Source organism: Perissodus microlepis, chromosome 7 (assembly GCF_051167445.1).
Source record: "Perissodus microlepis isolate ML-2025 ecotype Zambia chromosome 7, ASM5116744v1, whole genome shotgun sequence".
In the NCBI taxonomy this organism is placed as follows: Eukaryota; Metazoa; Chordata; class Actinopteri; order Cichliformes; family Cichlidae; genus Perissodus; species Perissodus microlepis.
Window position 1 is genome coordinate 48,571,803 of NC_140467.1, and position 5,304 is coordinate 48,577,106.

At 39.0% G+C, this 5,304-nt stretch overlaps 1 long non-coding RNA gene across 1 annotated transcript; it reads right to left on the reverse strand.

Annotated features, from left to right (window-relative positions):
* Nucleotides 1-1,533: 1,533 nt before the first annotated feature.
* Nucleotides 1,534-3,205, reverse strand: LOC146383989 (uncharacterized). Its single transcript, XR_014800620.1, has 5 exons — nt 2,873-3,205; nt 2,664-2,775; nt 2,259-2,348; nt 1,973-2,145; nt 1,534-1,809 (listed from the first exon to the last, which is right to left on the reverse strand). It is a non-coding gene; the product is annotated as an uncharacterized LOC146383989 (long non-coding RNA).
* Nucleotides 3,206-5,304: the final 2,099 nt, after the last annotated feature.

A 5,304-nucleotide genomic window follows, 5' to 3' on the forward strand; every position in this document is an offset into this window, starting at 1 on the left:
CACTGAACAGGCTCTTCTGGTTGTTTATGGCCGTGTGCAGAGGATGCCCAGCATTGTCCATAATGTCCAGCAGTTTCTTTAGTGTCCTTTTCTCTGCCACTGTCACCAGAGTGTCCAGCTTCATGCCGACCACAGAGCGAGCCTTCCTGATCAGTTTTTCCAGCCTGGATGAGTCCTTCTTTGCTGTGCTGCTCCCCCAGCACACCACAGCATAGAAAAGTACTCCAGCAACCACCGACACTTCCGCTGTGTTTTGTGTTCTTTCATAGCGTTTTCCTGCTAGTGTTTTGTGAGTTTTTCTCTCAGATTCACTGTAGTCATAACCAAAAAATGCAGAGATTTTGGTCTGAGTGGGTATGACGGTATCGCACAGCTGCTGCAGATTTGTCAGATGTGACTCCATGATATGAATCTCCCCTTTATGACATGGCATGCTCTCCTGTTGGAATCAGCCATCAGAAGATGGGTACCCTGTGGTTATAAAGGGATGGTGTTTGATCTCCTCCCAGATAGCAAGGAAACATTGAAACAATGTTGAGTCAATATCAGGCGATGTCATTGAATCAACGTTGAAGTGTGACGTTGACCTAACGTCACTCTTGCACCCTTTTTTAATGTTGAAACAATGTCAGGTTTTGATGTTGAATCAATGTTGAAACATGACATTGATTCAACGTTATATTTTCTAATACTGTTGACATTGAAACAATGTCAGATTCTGATATTGAAACACTGTTGAGCTATGGTGTTGATTTTCCACCTTTCGCACAGTTGCTTTTTATTAAAACAACAGTTAAATCATGACTGGAAATCTACCTTTCTTTATAGGTATTTTAACCAATACTAAACTACTGCATTTTTCCATCAATACTTAAACCACCTAAACACATAACTGTACTTATTCCTCAAATTGGACACCCTTTATAAAAAAAACCCCACAAATGTCTCACAATGTATCATGTCAATATTAATATCCTAAAATAAGAAAGCATTGCATGTGATGTAACAGAGAAAAAAAATAAACAAAAAAAGTTCAATAGGCATGTTTCGTTTGCTAAATACTTTATTAAAAGACAGTTTCCTATTTACATTTATATGTTTCACAGAAGTTTGTAATTTTTTACTCTGGGATGGGGGGTGCATGATGTGCGTCCTGCACCACCCAAACGATCTGGGGCGTATCGGAGCCATTTCTGCACTGCTTGTGCAAAGACAAACTCGGACATAGAGTTTGCCCCTAACTGCTACGTCAGGCCATCTAGGACAAAAATACACACACACAAACAAAAAAAGTGAATTAGAGCACATGAATAAGCTCTTGTTAACTGTCTTCAGCGGGGAGAAAGTATGTAAACTCCTAGGCTGATAAACATGAAAGTCACCAGGCGTAAATCTGCAAACTGCTGCATTTGATTCCCAAAGAGCTATGAGCGGAAAAAGTGATAAGTGTTAGCATGGTGTGCTGTGTATCCTTTAAAACAAAATAAACATGGGGTCCTCGAGCTGTACAAACTACAACCCGAGGACTAAACAAGCCAAAGACCAAAGACTCCATCTCCAGATTAACCGGACATGAAAGTCTTGTTATTAAGAAAGACAAAGTAATATAGCAAAACAATGGTAAAACTTACCAAATATGCATTTGCAGAGCGCTGTATCTTTAAATGCCATTTTTTGCTTTGTCTGGTCCTTGGTTTTTTCCCCTGCCCAGTTTAGTACCGAGGCCAGCTCGTTTGTAATGGCATAAGCCATTACACGGTGGACTCGCACCTCCAGTGTGGTCCCTCCAATCAAGGCAAAGCGTCTCACCTATAGACACATTTTAAGAGATGGAATTAGCGTGTCTCATGTCTTAAATGTGTATGCAAGTGCTTGTGTGTTTAATCAACAGGCCGTTGTTATGTATTTAAATCACATCTGACAGCTATTACACTTTATAGTTACAAAGTGTACATAACCTTTATATACTTACCATTGCCTTATTTGCCTCTTGTGATTGAAGAGCTGCCTCTGCATTGTTTAGCTCCTCAATGTTGTGCAAGGGCAAATCCAGAGGCAGTACCCCAGCATCTACTGATTCATTGCAGCCGGTATTGCGGATGGCTCTGACCTCCTCACAGAGTTCGTTAACAGCTCTCGTCAGGTCTGACAGAAAAAGATAATTTTTTTTTAAGTATTTAAGAATACAGACAACTTGTCAAAAGTTTCCTTGTGTCACACACAGATATGTACAAAGACACTAGACAGTATTTTATTACCTGGTATTTTCACTCGAGGGGCCTGGGGAAACCGTTTTTTTTGTGGGCTGCTCATCCTCTGAGTCACTATATGTGTATAGGGGATTTGGTCTAAAGAAAAAAAGTTGAAAACGGTCATAAGTAATTACAAATGTGCTTTTGGAATATTTTTTCCTAAAGTTACAGTTTGATTTATAACAACACACACAGGAAACGGAGATGTGCAAGAAGGTACAGTATACAAGGAATTTTTGAAGTGCACAAGTGTACACGGCTTTGCATTTATAAAAAGTTTACAAGCTTCCACTTTTTGGACTATATTATGTGGTGATATTGCAGTATGCAAGCACCACAGATATGTATAAAAGACAAGATCATAAATTCTTAGCAATCACAGATATGTTTGTGAAATAAAAAAAGTTTTACTTGTGCTTTCTTTTATGACTGGTCTGAGTTTCAGCTTCGGACTGAAGGTCAGACGTATCACAGTGTTCACTTAGATATTTCTGGAGACTGCGTTCTGCTTCGTGAAATGTGTCTGGAAGTACAAACACAATGTATGGCCAGACATAAATTAGGACACGAAAAACTTGTTATTGTTACATTTATACAACACCAATCCAGATGATACCCACCATGGCTTATTAGAAGTCGGACTGGTGCATAGGTGAGCCATGTTGCACCAGGATGAACTCTCCTCTTTACTGCGGCGTGGATCCTGAATGTGTCTCACGGAGGATATGGAGGCCATGACAATTTCTCCCCATTTATCCATGAACTAGGGACTATTTCTGTACCACCAGTGCTGAACTGCACAATGCACCAGTCTTTCATTTTTATCTTTTTTTTAATTTGGAGTCCTTTTTTGCCCTGTCTAGGATAAACAGGAAACAGATAATTACAATATATTTCATAGTCACTACAAAACTTGATCTATTGATAGAACTAAATAATAAATAATAGCTTAAAATGTATATAGGCAATAATTACAAGCAAACCCGATAAAACAAACTCTTTTTTTTTTTATTTTTTATTTTACATACAACTGCGTGTGTATATGTAAGCATTTAAACACTGAAGATAATAAAATTAACAGTATTTTGTCTAAGTCTGCCATTGTAGGAATTCATGGCACCGAGACAAAAACTTGGCGCACAGTGTGGCGTCAAAATAGGCGCACACCTTTGACGCTGCGTTTTCTCCGTCTTCCTCGTCCACACGTAAATGCTGAAACGGAGTTTTCGAAAATATCCACCCTGGCAGGCGTCTTTAAAAATCTCAGTTTTCAGTTAACGAGAACGCAGTTTACGTGTGGACAAAAGGTACAAACGGAAGGTAGGTGAGCGTGCAACGTAAAGTTAGGTGAGCGTGCAGCGTAAAGTTTGAATTGAGTGCGAATCGAAGCGGGTGCTCTCCAATCATTAAAAGTAACAAAGTCATTGAACACATTTATACAGTTACCTTTACGTTTATCAATCATATATCACAGATTTACAATTTTTTGTAGTACTATGCTAAAAAGCAACTACAGAGCGAAAGTATGGGTCAAGCGCCGAGGCGACGGCAAGAACAAAGGAACCCTCGAAGCGTTAAAGCTAGCTTTGTAAAGGAATATAACGGAAAAGTATGAAACGAAAATGTTTTCTTTGTTGATAGACTTTGTTCGCAGTGCAATTTATTTGTTGCCGGATTGTAAGATGAAAGTAGACACAATTTCGGGCTCCCACATTTTGTCCGAAACTTTACATTAACAAGTTTTTTTTGTTTTTTTTTACTGTTATTCAAATGCAACCGTGGAAATAACGAATAGAACAAAAGTCATTCATTCTTACCTTATACTAATCGTGGCAGGCCAGTGCAGTGCATGAACTGATGCCTTCTCCGGTCAATTCCGCTGAGAGTAAATCTATTGTCCCGCTCTACTGTACAAGACAATGGTTACCTGGAGGGATGTACCACTGTGAGAGGGGTGCTATGGAATAGTCCAAGTGGTAGCAGCTTTAATTTCCGCTCAACCATAAATCGATGGTTTTTCAACGTGATTGTTGTCACCTTGTCAACTATAAATAGATCAACAATCAACGATGACAGAACAACAGTGAATCAATGTTATTTCAATGTCAGTGTCAGGTTTCATCAGTATTTCAATGTTGTTTCAACATTGGTTTTGTGTTGACATTTCAATCCTGACGATTCTGATGGTTCAGATGGAAAATCAACATCTGTTCAATGTCTCTTTGCTATCTGGGCTAGGACCTGGTGTCTAGACAAAAATACTTAATTTTTCTCTACAAGGGCCTGATATTCACTTGTGAGGACATTATACTGCCACCGTTCTATCAGAATTTAAAACCAATGTCCTCATACGTGGATCTCATTTGTATCAGAAACAAAAATTAGGCAAAAAAAAAAATAAAAAAAAAATTTGGTAATTTTTTGTTTTTACATTCCTCAGGTCCCAATCAACACAAATAGCAAAGAAAAATTTAAAATGCATGCCATGAAAGAGTTTGGGTCTTAGGAGGTTAAACAATGCTCAGTTGTTAGTGTGCCAAGAAAATATTCACCAAACCATTACACTATCTGCAGCAGCTTGAACTGTGGATAGAAAGAAGAATCCAGCTTACATGCTGTTTAGATCAAATTCTGACCTTATCATATGATCAATGCAGCAGAAATGCAAGACTTATTAGACCAGGGAATGTTTTTCTATTCTCCCATTATCCAGTTTTGCTGAGCCTGTGTGAACTGTGGCCTTGGTTTCTTGTTCTTTGCTGACAGATGTGGCACTCAGTCTGGTCTTCTGATGCTGTAGCCCATCTTCAAGGGCTAACATTGTGTGCATTTAGAAATTCTCATCTGCATACCTTCTTATGACTTACTGTTGCCTTCCTATCATCTCCATGCTGTCTGGCCATTCTCCTCTGACCTCTAACATCAACATCTAACAACTGTAATCGCACAGAAAACTGCTGCTTACTGGATATTTTCTCTTTTTCCGACAATTCTCTGTAAACCCTAGAACTGGTTGTGCAGAAAAATCCCACTAGATCAGCAGTTTCTGAAA